Raw genomic sequence first — 22037 nt, 5'->3', positions numbered from 1 at the left:
ACGCATGCTCCCTTTGAAGCCAAGAGATTCATAGTATGACTAGAAATTGGTTGAATGTATACAAAATATCATGTGAATTTACAGTGCTAAATGGAGGAATTTGAATAATTATAAAAATAGGCAGACATCCAGTTGTGTTAGGCAGCTCCAGTCTGGTCACCAAAGTGAAGAAATTAGCTTTCTGCCTCAGCTGTTGATCTGAAGTTAGTGAAACATTTATAGTATGTGAACGTAAAGCAACAAAAATAGCTTTTTAAGGGAACAATTTAGCTAAAAATGTGCCAGATGTTCATGCTAAAATACCAGTTATCCAATTTTCTTGTGAAAAGTTAATCTCGTCTTACACTTCAACCATGCTGTGTTATATGAGGTTACACTGAAGTGCAACATGGATGGATGGATTGTGCCATATTGTCACTAATACAGTGGAATAGCTTATGTTTGAATGGAGAAACATATTTTCAGATTTGTTTCCAGGAAGATTTGCACATTTGGATTTCAGTGAGAAAGTCAGCAAGCTGTACTATTGAAGAACAACTTAACATTGACCAGAACCAATGCCGTAATGTTTTTCCTCAAAGTACAGCCTGTGTATTAATGTTTTTAAAGGTGATGAATGGCAGCAAAGAGTACAAAGTTGTTGCTGCGATTAATTAGTTATCACATTGAACATGTGAAGTGCTGTATGAGAGTGTTGCAGATCATTATTTATTAATTGTTGCTCTTGCCTGTGGCCTATTTGTTCCATTCTCTATCTACTGTGTTACTGCCCTTATGAATCACATTCTTTGGTTTGGAATGGAATGCTTTGACACATGCAGCCAAGGCTGTAGACTTTCATCAAGTGATACCTGCAGGAAACCGTTATCTTCTAGTCACCAAAACATCTAACCTTGGTGTAAAGATTTCAGCACCACATTCCTAACAACTTGGCTAATCACCTGCACTATTAAAAATACATGATATATGTTTTGCCCATCTAAAATTTCTGCTTCCTTTGTGTTTGGTTATGCCTGTGGGAAACTGAGAAGCTGAGCTGAGTGTCTGTACAGTGCATATGCCAATGGTCTGGTTGCACTGATGGCCTTTGCTGCGTTGGGTCCTGGCAGCAGCAGCAGAACCTGTGTGGGCTGCTGCTTAAGGAGGGGAGAAATTTACCCAGGTATACACCAGTGTTGAGTCAGCAACACTGATTCAGCCATTTCTTGGCTTTCTTTATAACTATCACTTTACTGTGATATCCGCTGTTGTTTTGCAGATTTCTGTTCTACTGGATTTTGAGAAGTGAAGCCTCTGATTCGTGGTTGTGACAATTTCTGTAGAGAATAATGCACAGGTTTTCAGTGCTGTGGCATATTTGTGTGTCCTGACGAGTATGCACCAGAGCTAAAATAGGAAAAGTGCCAGATACTAGTGGCTGGAGCAAGAATCTGGGCTGAACTACTGTGGGTATGGAGAAGAGAGTCCACAGAAGCGATGAAACTGGTGTGAAACAATAATGTAGGAAATATTCTTGTGTAACTGTAGTATCTAGTTAAAATGCAAGAAACAGATTTTCTATTTTTCCAAATGACTCCATGTATGTGTAACTGGACATCAAGGGAGCAATAGTCTACTTTGTGCACGAGATTAGATCTCATTGCTAAAAACAGGAAACATGACCATTGAAATATGTCCCATTCCTGTGACCCTTGCTCTCCACAATAGGAAACCACTCAGTAGCTCAGTTCAGCATGGGTTTTTGGCTTTTCAGGACACTAGATCACGGACAGAAAAGCCCAGTCTGTGCTCCCATTAGGCTGATAGCTTTTCTCAAGCAAGCTTTGACAGAAACCAAATCCAGAAATGTAGCTTTGTGTTTTCAGGGTTGTGAAGCAAACCTTGCTACTTGTTTTGTCCAGGGTCACTGGGAGCTGAGTGTGAACACTTGCTTCCCTTTCTCTTTTACTTATTTTTTGTGGTCTGGAGAACAGAATAGAAAGCTTATACATGCTGCTTAGGATTATTAAATAAAAATATAGGGCTGAAAAGGCCATTCTGTCATTGTCCCTCCTCCAAGATATAATTGACTCTACCTAAAACCTTTAACCAAACCCTTCTGTAACTGGTCTCTGAAGACCTTCATTGCACCCAGGTCTTTCTGCTCCCCTCCCTAATAGTGATCTGCAACATCCCTTAATAACAGTTCTTTTCCTAGCTGAGACTTTTTATGTTGCTGAAATCTCCTTACCTTACTTTATTTGCTCTTATTTTGACTTCATGTTGTTCCTTCCCCCATCTCCCTCCTTCTTTCCCTTCCTCTTCTCTTCACAAATCTCAAATTCTAGCTCCTTGAGTGCTGTGGCATAATGAAATATTAATTTGTACTGTATGAAATGAATATATTTTGATTCTTAAATGTAATCACAGCAAAAGCAAAAATGCCACTAGTACATAATCAAGAACAGGAAGTAAATGTTTCTTTGTTTCCTTCCAACCTAAACGTTACAGAGAAATAAAGGGAAGACTCCAGATGCTTTTGTCTCATGAACAACTGTTTGATAGATGGCTGTGATTTAGACAGAACAACATGGAGCCAGATACATTTAGTTTTGTGGCTTTGAGGCGAAATAAAGAAGTTTTTTTTTTTTTTTTTTTAAAAAAAAAGAACCTATTAAGGATAAAGTTAATCAAAAGAAAGCATTGCTGGAATGTGAAGCTTTTTGTGAGAATAATGTGACCAATGAAATGGGTGCTTTTAAACTCTGACTCAATCCATACAAATAATTTCTATTTTTCTATGAGTCAAAACATTGCAAATGTAAGTTTCATCACAGTTGACTGTAAGCTGGTCAGCTGGTCTGTCTGTCTGACTCGTTTGGTGGGATTGTAGAGGAGCAAGCTGTATTTGTCTTTAGCGGAGGCAATACTGCATTACTGGGCCTCACTGTCTCTTGCTAGTTGTCCAAGGCAAACTGCAGCTGATCGTCAAAGGGGTTGAGGTGCCTGCTCTGGTCCCTAACCAATGCCAACAACCAACTGTAGGGGCTACAGCTCACTTTGCCTCGTCTGGGCTTTCAAACCCCTGCCACTGAGGGTAGGCATCCACTGCCTGATGGTTTGTTAACAATTCCCACCCACACTAAGGAAAGCTTAATTGAACTGAGAAATATAATTAATGCCTGGTAGGCCTCTGCCAATATTTATTTCCTTTGATAAACATGGCCTTTGTTTTGTGTCATGAGTGCGTAGTCAAGATTGACAAACTTATAGAATCACCAAGTCCTTTCTGCAAGGACGCCAGTATGTATGCTTCCCTTTATAAATGTACTAAAAGTCATCGAATCAAGTATTTTTTTTTCTTTTCCTGCTCTGATTTGAAGGCTTTTCCAAAGTCTGATTCTCAGATCATTAGAAATGTTATTTTGATTATCAGCTGACATTATTCCAGGCCAGCTTATATTAATTTGTCAATGTACAAACTCTGTTTACGTGTTTAAATGGGTTTTTCTTCTTTAGTGCTTATTTCTGCAGCTGTGCTCATAAACAATGATCTTGATCTCATCCCTTCTTGGCTTTTGCTAACCAGTCCAGCTCTTGTAGTATTCATTCCATAAGGCTTGCTCTTTGCCCCTTTATTGTAGTGGCCTTCTTTGCACAGAGATGCTCTTTCAAAGGATATATCAAACAGGAGACACTAGATTTTTATTTTTTTTTTAATATGACATTGATGTTTTCCTAGCTGCTAGAAAAGTCTTTTGTGATCTATTCTGAAAATACAGTTGCCTTTAATTTTGATGTAGAGTCCTTGCTTCATAATAGGCCAGCTCCTAATCTAATTTGTTTAGAAGTGACAAACTTATTATTTATTGCAGGTTTTTTTTTTTGTTGTTATTAACCCAGTTTTCATTATTAACCCAGCCTTTTATGACTTTCAGACCCTAAATTTTTTCAAGTAGCTATTCTGTGATTGTTGAGGAAGTGAAACAAAGAAAAAAAGATTATTCCAGTGTTCAAAGAAGACTTATTTGGGGCATGAATACCATGTCATTAATTGTGCTATGTGTTCCTAGAAATGACCAGAATACATTCTGATGATGTTTCACATGTGTTGTCATAGCACTGAGCTTGCCAGAGTTCAAGAAGCGTCTGGATGGTGATTTCAGGGATTTGGTCTGACTTTTGGGTGCTCCTGTGTGGTCAGGAGTTGGACTTTTTGATCCTTATGGGTACTTTCAAAATTGGGATATTCTATGTGCAGGTAATTAATACATCACACTGAGTATTTTAAAAATATTCTTGACATTTTTTATTTGTTTGTAAATTACTATGGACTTTCAAATATGGTGCTCGTTATAGAGAAAAAATACTTGCCTAACCCACATATTTTGGACAAGCTATGCCTGTGCCTTGTGTGTATATAAATAGAATGAGAGTCTAATGAGTACAGAATACAGACCTATACGGAGTATCATTAGACTGGATATGAGACATGAGGTGGAGGGGAGTAGTAGAAGGTTTTCACTGGCACTTACTTGAGGCCATTGGTATTACTCCCTTGGCTTTACCATTTCTGAGACTGTGTGGCCCTCCCTAGCTCATGCTGATAAAGCAGTCATCATCCCATAGTATCTGGTAATTACTGTGTCTACACCAGGTTTTATAAATGCAGGCAGAGAAAGGAAGAGAAAAAACAACATTGCGCTAGAAAATTAAATAATGGCAGAATTAATTAGTTGCAATTGATGAGTTTGATCATGCCTAAAAACACCTTTAATTCCTTAAAAGCTATTGCACAGACAGATGTAAAAGCTCAACCTGTGGAAGTGGAGAAAATTCTTGGATTGCCTCACCATTGCATATATCTTCAAAAGCTATTTCTAATCTTGCACAGGCTGCTAATGTGGAGATAGTAGCAGTTATGAAACCTGGGCCAGATTCCAGATATGTTGTATCAAAGTGTAGAATGAAGAGGAAATCAATAGTCACTCTTCAAGGAAAGCTACGCCAGAACTGTTCGGTATGGTCTAGATTAATCAAAACCATAACAGCTTTTTTTCATTAGTGGAACATTAACAAGTAAACAACATTCTTGTTTTGTTATTTAGCTACACTAACCTTTTTCGACAGCTAGGCCCAGTGATAAGTCTGGATTTTCTCTGTTTATAGAAAACTGGTACATCAGCAGATAATAGTACAACTCAATATTTATGGAGTGCTGGCTTTCTGGAAACGGAGGAAACTGGAAGTTATTACTAGAGTAGTTCATTAAAATGTAAACAGCAGCGAGGAGACAGCACTGAAAATGTTTGTTTTTGCCATTGTCTGATTATACAGCCGTGGCATGGCTGTAGTGTGAAAGTGGGAGTTGGTCTGGGCAGAAGTTTTTCTGCTGACCCCTGAAAAGAGGTAAATAGCAGCATTGCTATGTGACACCTCTGATTCATGGCAGTGGCACAATAGTGTCCACGTGCGATATAACGTATCCTAACATTGGCTGGAGCAGGACCTGTTTTCTGGCTATGACAGAGGTCTGTAAACCAGACTATTCTGTTCTTGTAGTAACTGCAGCAGTCTTTCAAAGAGCCTGTGACAATGGAGAGGCTGCATGATGTTGCTGTGTTTTAGTTGATCAGTACATGTTACTAAGTAGAGATGCTGTTAACAGGCTTAACAATAAATTTGCTAGAAGGTAACAAGCTACTTGGCCTATAAGAGTCAAAAACAAAGAAGGAACTATTCTTGTTCTACAGATCCTATAAGCTGGATGAGTGAGAGAGATCTGCATAATCAGATGGTGAGCCATGTGTATTTTAGCTACTGTCTTTAAATGTAACTTCCTCCTTGGAGTTGTGTTGCTCAAGGCTGTGTGCGGAAGGATTTGAGCAGAAGATGGTGGAACAGCACAGTAAGCAAGAAGAGGAAAATAAAGCTCTTCATAGCATAAAGGGGCAGCATAGAAGTGACAAGGTTAAGACTGGGAAATGTCTGCAGCTGATTTGGTTGATTCCAAAATGTTTGTGTTCTTCAGCAGCATTGAAGCATGAACTGTGACGTCTAGCATTCTGTATTAAAATACTTATAAGATATTTAAAGTTTATTTTCTTCCAAATAAGTCAAATGCCAGAGGCTTCAGTTTCCTGTATATCAAAGCAGAGCTCCTGTCTACTTGTATGAGAATTTCAAAAGCCCTGTGGTCCTTCCCATTTGTAGCAGGGTTCGTTCTGGTGTGAGGGGCCAGCAGCTCGTACAGCAAACTTCTGAGTGCTCCCTGGTACACAGGGAGGCATTGCTCCAGATTCCAGAACTTGCAGTATTTCTATGGTATGCTTTGTACAAAACTCTGAAAGTGTTTTTGGATGAAAAGAACTATGCAAATACAGAAGATTAATAATTAAGATTGTGTTGATTTGCAGTAATTGTGCATAATGCTTTGCACCGCAGGGATCACAGTTATTATAGGATAGGCGATCCTATTGACATGCATAAGGAAAACAAGTTCATGAATCACAATGACTTTGGACTTATTTAATCTACCATGAGAAAACAGCACTCTTGTGTTCCATAAATTTGTGCTTCCCATGCGTCAGCACAGCAGTAACAGAGGTATGGTGTACTGCAAGGGGCTCAGACCACTCCTCAGCTGTGTGGTTATTACTAAACATGCTAATGAAGTGCTTTTAGACCACTCTATGCTGTGCTTCAGGAGAGGACCTTAAAACACATAAGGGATAAACAACTGGAAAAATCCCAGTTTTCTACTGGTGGCATAAAGGAAGCCAAGAGATGGTTTTAAAGTAACACATGAGCTAAATTTATACTTGCTGTAGTCTATATCATGAATGACTTTAAGTCTTGAAGGGTTATTATGTTTTTTTTATACACAGCAACTCTATAGAATTAAAGACAACAAGATCCACGCTATCATGTTGGTCCCCTCGAATTACCTAGGCTGCTTGTGTCCATCAGGCTGAATGGGGATGAATTAAGTATGAGGTGAATGAATGAAATCCATTCTTGTTTCTGCCTAACTAGTTTTGTTTTATTTTGTAAGAAAGAACAGCATTTTTATACAGCTGTGAGGGAATAAGCAGAGCTGAAGAACCTGCTTAACCTTAGGGTATGCTCACAACTTGAGTAGGACTTGTGCAGATACCTTCAGATCTGGTTCAGGATCAAAGCAAGCCTTGTTGATGCCAGCATGTTCACGCTGAAATGAGGGAGGGACAACGGAAAGTAGCCAAGAGAGAAAATCTAAATTCTGATAATTCTGAATCTTAAATGTAGGTGGGAGATGTTAGATAAGCAAAAGGTGTGGTAGAGATCAAGTGAGTCCTCCTACTCCTGTAATACATTGAAAGAAATCATATGTCATGCACTCTGGATGCCTTTAGTGCCAGAAAAAATAGGGTGGGGTTAGCTCTTCCTCTTTGTATCTTATTTTTCCTTTTTCAGTTTCTTGCCTTCAATTTTGGCTTCTTTGCATCTTCCCCACTGCTGATGCCTGAATTCTCCTGAAACTTCCTGTGTAAGACAGCCATAAGACCATTGTTCATGTTTCTGTCTCTTTTTCAGAGAAATAAATCAATATTTTGCTTGGTCACCAAGCTAAACAATTGTATCTATCTATCTGTAATTATATATACCATTATAACAATTATATAATATAGATTCTGTATGTTTAGAATTATATATAAATAAAAATCTTTTATATACATAAAGATCCTGTAAATCACTAAATTACAATTTTATTTTTTTTTTACCAGATTAGATACACCTAAGGTGAAATTTTTCTTTTGTTTCAAACATCTCAAGCAGGTTTTCTGTAAGTTTGTTTTTATCCAACTGCACACCACTTAAAACAGTTGCTTTGAATTACAAGTGCTATTCATTCCTATTCTGTTCAAGATGATTGTAAGCAAAGTTGTCTATGTGAGCACAGAGCTGCCTTCACTGGGATATGATCTGGAATCTCTTGTTTGCTCTCACTCTGTCTTTTTGTTGTTGTTCCACTTTGCAGAAAATCTTAAATATCCACTATTCAGCAACTTCAACCTCTTCATCCCACCTTGTCAACAATCAGGTAATGGAGTAATTTTCTCCTTGCTCCCTCATCTTTCACAAATGCTGTAGAGAAGTATTTCATACAGTGACATTTCATACAGTGTTAACATGAGAGACTGCTGCGTCGTTCCCTCCCTGCTCAGTGTAGCTTTCTGAGTGCTCTAGGGCAAGGCGCTTCCAGAAATGTTGGTTCAAATGCCATCAGCCGGAGAAGACAACTGATCCCACACAACCTGAATAAGCGTGCTGAAAGCCGAACTTTTGGTTCTGGAGGGCTGACACCGCGACTTCCTCAGGCAGTTTTGTGAATCTACTCCCCCTCTGGCCATGCTAATTCTCTCCAGATGAACCACTGAACAGTTTCGGGATGACTAAAGCAGCATTTTCCAGTAAATGCGCCCTCCTCCACTCTATCGCTGACCATGCTCTTTTGTGATGTTCTTGTTTCTACAGCATCTCTCCTTTGTCCTCTTTATATTCCCTTTTCCAGGCTAATTTCTTCACTGTATGTGAGCTCTTTTGAGCTCTCTGTCCACTCATTCCTCCCACTCTGCTCTTTCCTTTGACTCAAGTCACTAGGACGCAAGTTCTTCAGGTTTGGGCCAAAACACCTGAGATCTCCAAATAAACTCCTTTAGAGATAGGGAAGCATTCTGAGTAGGCCAACTAGCTCTGCTAAGAAGTGTAATTCACCTAAGAAAAGCACTTTCTTGTCATGACTATCCTGTTCTGCATTTAGCTAGCATCCAATCTGCTGGCTCTGTGTTGGCCATGTAGTGGTAGTATTATCAGTATTATAAGTGTTGTTTTTAGATGTGGACTATGTGGGAAAGATGCAGTTGACATCTAGTTCCCTCTGTTGTCTTCTCCAGCACGGTTTATGGGAAATACCAGCAGAAAAAATTTGTTATGCTAATAAGAAAATGGTGTCACAGTCATCTTTCCTTTCAACACAGGATGTTCAGATTGCCCAGACCTGCTTGAAGTCTATTATAGTGAAAAATGATTCTTGTGCTGTTAAAGCAACAGATGTGAATACACTCAGCTGTACAGAGGCAAAGACATCTTAGATTTAGCTCAAGCAATTAAACTGCTATCAAGCTTTGGTGCCAAGCTGTTGCAGCCCTTGTCTTATCCCAAGTCGTGCTAGTGTACCCAGAGCATCTTATTACATTTCAGTGAATTAAGGATGTACTGAAAATTGTTTTAAAAGATATAATTATTCTCCATGCTTGTCTTCTGCACACTCTGGGAACATGCAAGTCACAGCGGCCTGCATCTCGTGGTTTTCAGGTGCCGTACTCTTGAGCAGTGAGTTACCTAATGCCATTTGGCAATACGAAGTTGGCATAAAAACCATGTGAGACATTCCAATTGTTTCCTGAATTGTCTTTAAAACGTTCTTTAAAAACTGGGTCTGTATTTGAGGTCTGGAGAACAAGGATAAACCGCCTCGGTTTTAAGCTCACAACTATTATGAGTTTTTGGGGAATAAGAAAGCGAAGAATCTCCTTGAAAATGTTGTAGATGTTAAAGGTGAACAAACAGAACTTCTCTCTGTTAGAGTCGTTCTATCTATTTCATTATTTAACTCCGGTAGATTAGGGGTTTTTTTCTTTTATATTGGAACAGAGTTCAAGACATTTGCTATCAGAATGCAAACATGAATAATAGATAGATGAACTTGATTGATTTTCTTAGCTTTATAGGTGTCCTAAAAGTCAATCAATTTTAAAGGAAATTATCAGGTATGAGGTGAGAGTTTTACTGAATAACGCAGCTTACTTTTTTTTGGTGGTGTTATCTCTTTGAGTTTCCAAACGTATTTAGTTATACTTATTTGAAAGTTTAAATTCTATTAATTATCAGAATGGCATTAGATATGATGCATTTTAGATGGATCCGCTCCTATGTGGCATTCAGAGGACTGGAATATTAAAACTCTTATATAAATAAATGCAACTTCTGGGGTAAAATGGGTTTGGGCTATACTTTTGTTCTGGCAACAGTATGCCTGTCCTTCTGAGATTTTTCAGGTATACAATGCGCAAATCATAGGTCTGATTTAAACAGGATTAAAAAAAAAGAAAGGTCAGATTTTAAATACAAGTATGAAACCACAAAAAGAGCCTTGGACTTCATTTGGTGTTTCCCTTATTTGTTGCACAACTGAAATAATGACATGAAATTATTTAGCAGTCTATGATTACTACAAACAATGGAAGGAGATTGTTTATCTGCTTGCTTCTGCAATGAAATGTGAATGCTATGCAGCTGACTACTCTGATGATAATAGCCATGAAATCAATTCTCCCTTACTTTACTCAAGTGTTTTTCTGATTAAGTGAAACTTTTCTAGTTTAAAATTCAAACTTTTTTTTAGTTTAAAAGCTGTAAATCTCTAAGATTTGTGACCAGTTAATAGTTTTAAATTCAATACGAGCAAAAAATACGTAAGTAATTTGTATAATTTTTAGTGATTCCTATGGTCCTTGAAGATTCTGCCTCAGACCCTTTCCTTCTGTTGATGCTGTCTCCAGAAGCCCTGGAGCCCTTCTCTCAGTCCTGTAGCAAGTGCAGAAATCTCCTGTCAGAGATGAGGAGATCTGGGTAGGAGCATTGATAATATTGTGTTGTGCAGGGCCAATGTTCATGGGAAATCTGCAGGGAAAGAAAGTCTGCTTTGTTCACATCCTCAGCATCTCTCACTTCCTTCTTGAAGTAGAGCAGGAGTAGATCAGTAACCACATGTGTTGATGTCCCTCGTGAACAGAGCAGTGACAGAAGCCATTCTGTGTCAGACCAAAGCTTCCTCTTCCCCATGCTTGTCACTGCTGATGACCAGAAGCAGATGTTGAGTGAAGAGAGAAAATGCAGGCAGATAAGGATGTGATTTTGCAGATCTCCTCCCATCTCCAACTTTTTGTGGCTTCTACTATTTTCTCCTTAAGTGTTCCTGCAGAGTTATCATGGACAGAGTTGTCATGGACTGCAGTCTCTCTCTCTTTACATCAAATCTCAGGTGCCCATGAATTCTGATACATGTAAACTGAAAGCACTAATTGAGCAACTTTCATATTTTGATAAACTCAAATAAGAGAAGCTTAGTCTGGTTAACACTCATAGACTTACTCCTGGGATGTTTCTAGTATCCTGCTTTGATCCCTTGACTATAATGAGGAGAGTTTGAGGCATGGACAGAGCCGTCAGGCACAGTAAATACACAGATACCAGCTAGGTGCTCATTTTTCATTTGTTAAATCTTTCTCTAATTCTACAGCTGAAGGAAAGCGAAAATGTAGCAATTCCTCTCAAGCCAGTGAAGAGAAACAACTTTCAGGCTAAGGCAGTACTGGCAGGAGACAAGATGAGTTTTCTTCCTCTTTTTTTCCTTCTCTCTGTCAGTTCCAACTGATAGTGAAAGAGTGTGGAGGGTTTGGGCAATTCAGTCGGTGCATCGCTGGCCTTGCTGCAGTTCAAAGACAGGCAGTATTGTGTATGGTGCTGAGGGCAGGAGTTGCAGTTTATGCAAAGGATACGTGAGGGTGGTGGGGACTCTTCGTAGAAGCATCTTTGTTACGCTCAGATCCCTGTAGCTTTCAGGCTGTATAGATATGAGGCACGCTGAGGCCCAGAAATGCACAGAGACTTTAGCTTGTAGATATGATAATTTTCTGTTTGCTACAATGGCGTTTGTGAGAGGAGTAGCAGAGGGTGTCTTAGCTCCATCTCATCCTAAGTGTGTGCTGCCAAGGGAAGAATGGGGGGCAGCATCTCTCTTTTTAAGCCAGGAGATTGTTTCTTGGCTACCTACCTCTAATGAAAGTTCAGCATTATTTGAGATGGGGAAAAAAACCACCATCACCAAAAACCCTGGTGCCAAGGAGATGGTGTCATGTCTTCTGGTATGCATCTAATTCTATTGCTAGGAACTTTGGTTTTTGTTTCAGATTGTTAATGAAATCAAAGCATACCCTGGGCCTATCCAGGGAGTGGTTTAGTTTGTGTAGCTGAAGAATAATCACAAGACAATTTTCTAAAAACAATAGGAGATGAAAGAGGAAGTTTAAACCACTTCCCAGTTGAGAAAACACTATTCTGCTGATTCACATCTGTGCAGAACGATTGTTTTTTCTTTTGTGCACTCACACTGCCAAGATTATATTAATGTGTGCAATAGTACACTCCCAGGTGTAAAGTCCAGTAATCAAACATCAAGTCTTTAGCTATAATTATCTCTTCAAATTTCATCTTAGGTTTCAGTTTGAGCTTCCCTTCCTGCAATATCCTTTATACAAATACAGTTGTGTTACTTAAGGATGCTTGTGCAGAAAAAAAAAAATTAAGAATTTTGATGCACCACAGATTCTGAAAGGGCATATCAACACACTGGCACTGATACCTCTCATGGGTCAGAGAATCACTCTGTGCAGGATGCAAAAGTTTAACAAAAATTACCTATTAAGTTAGGTAAATTGAACACTGTCAGTGTGAACAAACAGAGGGATGTTACGGCCTCTGTAAGTCAGCCCTCAAGTCCTTCAAAAACGCAACTACTGGCCAACCTTTGGCCTTAGGTTACAAGGCAGCAGGTCACAAAAAGAGAATTCAAGATCTAACAAAGGCAGCACTTTTTGTACAAGATATACCTCACATAAAAGAGGAACTTCAGATATTTTCATTGTCAGATTTCATAATAATATAGATGTGGAAAAAAATTCATAGACATTTTACCTACCTAAAGAATCTGAGATGATACATAAGCTTTTCCGTAAAATGAATTTAGCGCTAAGTATTCCATGTGTACAGCCTGGCTGCAAATGCCATCACACACACTGTGATTTGTCTTAGTTAATATCAAAAATCTTGTTAACTCTTGATTGACTGCAAGCAGGACTGAGAACCTGCTGGATTTCCTGAGTTTCCTTCTCTTGTTGAACAGGGGCTCTCTTCATCACTCTCCGTGTTATGTGCCCTAATTTAAGTTGGAGTTAAGTCATGGAGGTGCTTTCCTGCTCTTCCATAGCTGCCAGAGCATGAGCTCATAGTAATGGCTGCTGTTTTACACAGATCCCATAAATAGAGTTTTGGATTAATGACACAGTGTAGATTCCTGAGTCACTGGATAGGCCTCTGACCGTTCCACAGTGCTTTTGGGCGGTGAGAAAGGCAGCCTGCAGTGTGTTTGACTTGCATCTCATTGCATATACTGGTTTCTGCAGGGATGCTAATTAGAAGATAAGCCTGAAATTTTCTTAAAGAAAAGATAGTTTTGAATTAGTTGAAATAGGTTAAAAATTAGGACTTGTTAAAACAAAACCCAGTCATTTAAAGTATGAAACTTTCCATCTTTTTCATCTCTTACTTTTTTTCCTGGTATCGTTACAGCACCAGATGGGAATAAGAGGGCTCAGAAATAAAGCAGTAGAAAAATTGAGAAACTAAAATGGTTGATTGGTTTTTAAATGTTTAATTGTATGTAATTTATTCTGTAACTTTAATTAAAGTAAATACTATATTAGAATTTCCAAAATTAATGGATGATTTTGGTAATTTTTGACAAGTTTTCCTAGTGTGAGTATAATTTTTTAAAACAAATATTTTAATGTAGCAATATAAGTGTACACCTATTTGGATACTGTCATTGAGTACAATCTCAGCAATTCCTGACAATCTACAGAGGCTGAAAGATGGAACTGGAATAGTCCCTTCTAAAAAACAGATATGAAAGCCATTGTATTGGTTTCCATGGGGACTAGAAACAAAAATATTGGCAAGGAACCTATCGAGGGAGTTTATGATACAGTGGAGATCATTTCCTTTCTTCTTCTTTTTTTTTTTTTTTTTTAATAATTGTGAAAGCCAAACATAAAAATACATTTTTTGTGAGTGAAAAATAAACAGTTTGTGTTTACTTTAAGTCATGTTACTTTAAAAAGACATCAGCAATAACTGCAAGAACTTGAGAGGTTATAAAGATGCTTCTTTTTTTTGTAGGCACTTCTTAACATAGCTGTCACTGCTAATACTAACACTGAGGGTAAACGTGAATCAGATTATGCAGCAGAAAATAAGAGTCTTTGCTAACGTGCAACATTTCATTCAGAAATAATTTTTTTTTTTTGTTCCTATCAATAGGAATTATAGTAGATCTCCAAGATGTGTAATATTACAACCCTGGAACATTATACAAGCTTGTAAATTGTTATACTGAATACTCAGAATTAAAGGCTAGTTGTGTTGCTAGTTACTACTGTGCACTCATCAAAAACTATTTAAATGCTGGCAGATTGCATTGTATTGTGATATAAAAAGAGCCAAATTTAAGGTACAGAGTTTTCAAATCTAAGGTTTGGGAATATTCATTCTCATGTCAAAGGAGCCAAAATAATTTTTGGCAACTTAGGTTCATCCTGATGTAGATGTCATTAGCTTGAGTCCTGGGAGAGGTTCTGTGTTCGACTGTTCCTGAGATTCCTTCAGAGACATCCACTCAGCAGGGAACACAATTTAGAAGAAACTGAAACCTTCTTTTGCCTCAAAATAGATCACAGTCTGTGATACATAAGCACATCACAAATGTTAATCAGAACTTGTAATGCTGCAAGGCTGTAAGAAAGATTCTGGAGAGCCACTCAGTTGTTATTGGACTGCACAGTATAAAAGTTGATATAGAAAATAAGAGAAATCAATCATTACTGATTGTGGCAATTATGAACTCACTGGAATGGTGAAACAAGACTTTCCCAGAGCATGCCAAAGAACTGCCTCTGTTTCTAGTCTGAATAGTGCATTAGTTTGCAGGACCTTTCAAATGTTTCCAGTATGTATACGTATCTTCTGTGTTGTGTACTTCATAATCTAGGCATTATTCTTCCTTTCTTGACTCAATTCCTGCACAGTAATCAGGGTTGCTGCTGGCCCTTTTCCTCCCCTTACTCTCCTTTTCCCCCAAAGCAAATGAGTCGTGTGAAATTTGAGCTGGAAGGTGGGAAGACTTCCAGTGATTCACTTGGTCTCCTTCTCCAACCAAACTTCAGCCAGGTCTCCAGAGTCAAAATCCATGGTTGTTTTTCCATTCAGGAGGCAGAAAAATTTTCACCTTCTCCTGGGCAAGATGGCTGTTCTGTGTGGGATGTTTTGCTATTTCAGTGTGTGCTTTTATAACATCTCATCTAACACTAATGTTAGCTGACTACTAGCATTAACCCAACTACTAATTTGAGTGGCATTATGACAGAGTATTTTATGAGAGTCTTTCAATATGGTATCCTGAAAATAATATCTGGAATACATTTTATATTTTATTGTTAATGGCATTTTATATTGTTGTGCTTGCTGTAAAAGAAGCATTTTTAAAACTAAGTGGCAAGATACAGTTTGAGCAGTGAAATTCTCTGAATAGATGCCCTGGAGTAAAGTCGGATTTTGATTTCCTTTTACTGAAACGGCTTGTAAACGTCTTGGCTCTTGTGATTGTCTCCAGGCTGAGATCTGGGGAGCGGGGCAGTGCAGGCACCAGCCACGAGCCGCCTGTCCCATCTGTACCTCACACTTGTTGAGAACGGCTGCAGGTCAGTGGGGGGCTCCCACACACATTGACACCTCAGAGAAATGGAGGTTATTCAGACTGACTCCAAAGTCTGTGACTGGACTATGGATTAAAGCTCAGAGAGGTTCACAGTTTTATTAAGGAGTCAGTCCTGTCTGAGCCACTGAACTAGAGTAACCTTAGCTTGCTCAGTGTTTATAGAGCACCAACACCCCTGGAGACAGCCCTGTGTGTATCTATGAATATCTACTTGTAATAGTACTATCAAGTCCAAAGCTTTGGAGTTTGGATAACAAGATTGTTTTTCTTACCCAACTAGTGAGATACAGCAGTAGATAATCTCTCCTATTATGGCATGTGTTCCCATGCTTACTCTTAAAGCTCTTTGGCAATACTGCTCTTAAAAGGCACTGGCCACCTAACTGGAGTGTCTGATCTGGAGCACCGTTGACTCTCTGGTAGAAAGAAAGAGCCTCTTGTGGGAGGTGATTCCAATGGAGAAGAGGATGAATTATCCTGCACATATGTCTCTCATTGTTAGTTTTAAACTTCTCCATTTCAGAATGGCTCTTTTTGTAGTGAAAGTAGAGATACAGGAGTTGAAAAGTCTGGGCTTTCATCCTAATGGCTTCCTGTTTGGACAAACCACTTGTGCTGTGTGCATAATTTCATTTTGCTTTTTGGTTTTCTGCCTTGTTTTCTCATAGGATATGTTTATCTCCGAAGGGTACTATTCAAAGTTTGGCAAAATTTCAGTTTCTCGTGTTAAAGGTCCAATATAATCTTAAAGGATTATATCTGGAAGTTAATGAAGTCTACAGTTAGACAGGAAAACAAGTTGAAATAAACTTTTTAATGTGCATTTTTATATAGTCATTGTAAGCTCTACTTTTTTTTGAAAAAGGAACTTAATTGTTTTGCCACTGATTTTATCTGAGACTGTGGTAAGTGAACTTGTGGGCACCTACATGTTCATTCATCTGCTAGTTGCATCTTACAGCTTTCTGAGCTTCTGTGAGCTGCAAACTGAAGCTGCAGTTCTCTAAATAGAAATGCTTTGTGTTCCCATGTGGTCTGGAAACTGAAAATAGTGCAATATCTTAACCTTCTTGCAAGGGACACTCAACGCACTGGAAACCCTAGTAAAATTTCTTGCTACAGTTTGTTCTCTGACTCCATCTCAGACTTTGCTCTCAAATTCTTGGTTCAGGCAGAGTCCTGCTGCCCTTACCTGCACTCTGCCTGGGCCACATTCCTACTCATGGCCACAGTCCCTATGTTTGCAAAAGACCTGAGGGACAAAGTGTTTAGAGAGGTCTGCTTTGCAGTAATATTTCTCTGGATCCTGGCACTCAGTGACAGCAGGTCACTCTGCTTGGCTCTGCAGATTTGTATTTGGTGGGGACTCCCGGCATGCCCTGAAAGTGGGAGTGGGATTTTTGCCACTGCTTAGGTAATGTGTTGTACCTCTATTCATACCTCAGTTCTTCAGGAAGCACAGATTTCCCTTGACTGAGGTTTTCAGGATTATGGAGAAAAACTGTAAAACTGCCAAAGCTCAGCCAAGCCTTGGTTTAGACAAGCTCAGTGCTATGTTGAATTTCTGGTTTCATCCAGGAGAGGGAGCTGACTTTCTAGCCATCCCAACTGGCAGGCTGTGCAGGAGGAGCTTTTTCACAGCTGATATCCCATGTCTGAGTGATTGTTCACATATGCTGTCCCCAAAGGAGAGTCACCCTGGGAGTGCAAAACCACCCTCTCACAACATTGGTTACCTCTGCTCAGTGCAGTAAATACAATTACATGACAAATTCTTGACAGGGGATTATTTATTGTTAATGCACTTAATTTAAATGCTGTTACATATTGTTTGCTCTCTTCCCTCACTCTTCTGCCTTTTGCCTATTAAGGAATCTTAACAAGATCTGAATGTAATAGTTTCTCCATTGCAGCAAGCCCTGCTCCCTGTTGTATTATGGCAAGCAGGGCAGTGTTAGCAAGCTCCTATGCCTGTGGCTGGCTGCCAGCCTTGGTTGGTGATCCAGGCGCAGGGTGAGATGTGCACAAAGCAGAGTGCCTGTGCCAGCTCCTGTGAGTCTAGGAAGCAGCATGCAGAGCCTGGACAGGGGAGTGTGCCTGCACCCTGAGCCCCTTCCCAAACCCCTCCCTGCCAAACTTCTCCTTGGCCCGCAGTCACTGCAGCACACATAGCCTGGAGGATGCAGGGTGGGAAAAGACTCAGATCCTATTTGTTGAAGTAAGTTAATGAGTTAGAAAAGAGCACGAAAGTAAGAAGGGAGATGGACTGGGGTGTTTTATAGGCACAGAAGGGAAATGTGCAGGTAATTGTGCAGAACATCTGACCACAGCCTGTCCTGGTGAACGTTTCCCCCAGACACATGTGCACCTCTCAGAGCCTTGTGGCCCAAGCGTTGGGAAAACATGAGGCTGCCCTTTGCTGCTTGGGTGCTTTGTTGCACGCACCTCCAAACTGGGCATCCCTGTCAGTGCTGCTGAGGCAGTTTTCCAGCACTGCCTTCCCTCTTTCCTTTTCATCTTCCTTTTTTCTCCCTGTTTTTTTTTTTTTTTCTGTCTCCCTACTGCATGCTCTCTCTCACTCTCTCTCTCGCATTTTATGCTGTAGCAGTTAAGCAGACCTTGAAAAACTGCCATGTGTAAATCAGAAAAGTTCAGACACTAGAAAGAAAATGGGAAGAAAGCTAAAGCACTGAGCTTTTTTGTGTTCGGATTACTCAGTGAATTTGATTAATAATAATTAGTCTTAATCTAACCTTGTGATTTTGGGTGCTTGAGATTGGAGAAAATTTGGACTGGGAGGAATGGCTCTGAAGCACTCTTTGCTCTCTGCAGAAAGCTCAGTGTCTCTGAAGCCATAAACATCTGAGTGCAAAGCAGATGGAATCATTTTTCTGTTAGTTATTTTAATACACAGGAACATAGGGAAATGAATATGGAAAATAAAATAAAAAAAAAATCTATTTACCACAAATTTAAAATGAATAGAACATGAAAGTTCAAGAGAAAAGGAAAGAACTTTTTAATCCTTTGAACGTTTGTCATGTTGTTTCTCAATATTCTGTTGTTAGTAAACAAGTAAAACCAAAGGCAAGAAAAATTCTGCAAGGCATGTTATCTAGCAAAAAAATTGTGGTCCAGTTCAACAAGGAGTAAGTAAACAATGTGGTGTTGAATATCACTGGGTGGTGTGTGAGCACAAACGTGTGCATGGGTTGAGTTGATAATATAACCTATCTGTGATGAGAGAATTATGATTGTTCTTAATGTCTTGAAATGCTCTGGCTTGGGACAGTCAGCTTGAAAACACATCCCACGTCAGTGGAAAATACTCAGTAATACTTTAATAGTCCTCTTGAAAATTGTATCCATGAAGAATGGCCCTTTAAAACTTAGCAGAGTTAATTGCAGCAAACAGTTTATTGGACTAATTAGGCTACTTTTTCTGTTAATTATCCATGAAGACTGAGCATTTTGCTGAATTATTTATTTGGAATTATTTGATGAGTAGGACATGCAAGTGTATTTCAACCTCAGGAACTATCTGTCATGGCTATTACTTTAGAATTCACTGTTCACACTCTGTCATTAGCTAGATAAGTCATGTGGTTTTATTTTGCTGTGATTGGATGTCACCCAAATTTACAGTTTTCAAGAAAGCCAGGCATATACTGAAGTAATATACTTTGCCCAAGTGATTGTTCAAGCTCAGGAGAATACCATGCGCTTGAACTAGAAGAGCAGAACACAGAAATAAACCTACCGTGTGTATCACAGCAGCGTTTTTTTGAGTAGCTTTGGATTCAGGACATCTGATGACCACTGCTGGAGATATCCATTGTTTTACAGGCCAAAACAGTTTCTCCCTATGTTATGAAGTTGTACGTTGCAATGCTTTCAGCACATGCATCTGTTTTGTAAAGCTGACGTTGTTACCCTGTGTAATGTTTCCCAGGTTACAATGGAGTTTTTGGTAGGTGTCTTTTTTTTTTTTTTTTTTTTTTTTTTAGAGCTTCTTTTCAAATAAGGAATAGTAATTGGAGGTATGTGTTGTGAGAGAGTGACTGCAAAAGCTGTCTACTGCTGGAAGAGCGTGCCTACCAGAGTCAGAGTGAGACTGTATAGAGCAGGCATCAGAACCCGGCCCTGATTTGTATGTGCAGTTGTCCCCCACGCTACCATGGGTGCACCTTCATACTTGTTCTGAAAATCTGCACCTTACTGCTCAGGCATGTGTGCTAACCAGCATTGACCAGATTTCTCTGGCAGTGTCACTGCACAGCTATTCTGCCCACTGCATCACATCTGTGAGCCTAAATGGATGTTTTCTCAATTATTCACAATCACATAACTGGCCCTTTAAATTAGGCAATAAGATTCCAGACACCAGTTATGGCAAAAACGCACGATGTTCATCTCCATTATCTCTGTTATTTAAGGCTTTCAAAAAACCACTAACCTTAACTCCTACACTCAAACAAGCACACACTAGCACATAGAGTTAAGCCAACTTTTTAACTCCCAGTCATTAAGGATGTCAAAACATTCTGATATATGATATAAACTCATTATGACTGGATTTTGTTTTTATTAATGTAAGGGTTAGGTTGTGAGGAACAGAAGATTTTTTTTAAGCCTCTTACTTCTTAGACACAGTGTGATTCGGTGGTTTAACATTGTTACATTTTAAAGGGCTCGTTAAGCTCTAATCAGAGTACATTAAGCACTAACATTTTTAAAGTGCATAATAAGACCTAAACATTTAATAGCATATTAACTTGTAACATAAACCAAGCACAGTCATAGTGTTGTCTTTTTCCTAGTGTTTTTTTCCTGTAACAAGTTCATACGAGTAGCTTATAGCTTTAAGAACTATTAGAAAGCTTGGTGTTTTTCGGTCCATCCTGGGAAAAACAAAAACAACAGGAAATTTCTGTACAATAAATTCTGTTCAAAGTGAAATTAAAAAATTGATGCAGAAAGATTTGCTCTGAGAGTTCCCATCTCTGAACGTTAACTTAACACGCAGCATATGCTGCTAGAGAAAAGAGCTGTTTACAGTGGAATGCCATTTTGTACTGGGAAAATGGTTTTGCTTGACAAGTTTTACTCAGATCTGATAACTTTGGAGTCATCCATGAACAAGAACTGTGGGATGGGCTCTTGTCAGTGATAAAGATTCATGATCAGTCCATGGGGAGATCTTTTTTTTTTCCCTGGTATAATTCCCTTTGTATGAATTTGGAAAAGAGGTACAAATTCATTGATACTGTGGCCCAGCATTTTCTTTTGAGGATTTAAGAAGGGAAAAAAAAAGAAAAGAAAAAAAAAAAAAAAGTGCATCATAGCCTGTCAGCATCTCTTCTTAATTGGTTTGGAACCTCTTGGTGAGTGAATGCAGGCACACCTTCCCTCCGGGGAGCTGTGCACACCACCTCTGCAGCTATCCCAACCCTTCCCAGGTTAAGGCACGGCAGCTGAGCTACCTTGTGGACCTTCATCTTCCCCATGGTACTGTTGAGAGGAAGTTGTGGTTCAGTCGTTTGAACTGCAGGAGCAGCTGCTCCTGCTTTTGTAGCATGGCTGTAACCTCACTGCCTTCTGTGGTGATGGCAGCAGGAGGATGGTGGTGGTGTCCTTGGTAAATGGTTTGTAAAATGAGGTGGGAGGCAGCTGGGTGAAGCTGACTCAGAGCTGTTGGTGCAGTAGTTGGTGATAGTGGACTGCATCCTCCCTGGCTGTGAACAGTTACAATGATGTAGAAATACACTTGTGGATTTGATTAATAAGCCACTATCACTGTGAAACTGCCTCTCCATTACCGCTCTGTTACAGTGAGAGGATGAGGGCCCCGACATCCATGTCCCAAAGATGATAGTCTCTTATATGTGCAGTACTGCCAAGTCCTGTCCTGTGCAGGCAGCACCTCTGAGACTGGTAGGCGGGGAACAGAATGCTTGGAGTGATTCTCATAGGCTAAGCTGAAACCTAGGCATAGCTTTGGTAATTCAGATTCGACCCAGTCTTGGACTGGCTGAAAAGCCCCATGTTATCTCCATCCTGAGAATGGGCATATTGCTCTTCATAGAAAGTGCGGCGTGTACTGTGACTTTGAGGTAAGTAAGATGGAATAAGATCATCTGAAGAAGGGAGTGCAGGGTCCCATCTGTTTGTGACAGCAGGGCCTTAGCTCCTGTGCAGGATTCTCCTCTGGCAGCTAGCGAAAATCTGCACTGCAAGAGCAGAGAGGAGCTCATCCACAAAGGAACAGTGCTCAGGTTGAAGCCAGCGGGCAAAGAAACTAAGGAAGTGATGTGCATCGTGCCTCATGTCTGGGCACTGCTACTCAAACACTTCTTTTTTTTGTCTGTTTATATTTTATGTATTTACTTTACCTAGTTGGAAA

At 39.5% G+C, this 22037-nt stretch overlaps 1 long non-coding RNA gene across 8 annotated transcripts in view; it reads left to right on the top strand.

Annotated features, from left to right (window-relative positions):
* The window catches only part of LOC122183194, a 154247-nt gene that overhangs the window by 31992 nt on the left and 100218 nt on the right, over positions 1 to 22037 (top strand). Inside the window, exon 1 of one of the 8 annotated variants that reach the window (XR_006180155.1) lies at positions 8022 to 8062. The exons of the other annotated variants lie outside the window; for them this stretch is intronic. This is a non-coding gene — a long non-coding RNA (uncharacterized LOC122183194). Of the gene's footprint in view, positions 1 to 8021; positions 8063 to 22037 lie in introns of those variants that run through there. 8 annotated transcript variants of the gene reach the window in all.

Source organism: Lagopus leucura, unplaced genomic scaffold, assembly GCF_019238085.1.
Source record: "Lagopus leucura isolate 7727_CA_CO unplaced genomic scaffold, USGS_WTPT01 Super-Scaffold_100017, whole genome shotgun sequence".
NCBI classification, from domain to species: domain Eukaryota; kingdom Metazoa; phylum Chordata; class Aves; order Galliformes; family Phasianidae; genus Lagopus; species Lagopus leucura.
Note: the sequence above shows the minus strand (reverse complement) of the source record. Positions and strands in the feature narration are given on the sequence as shown.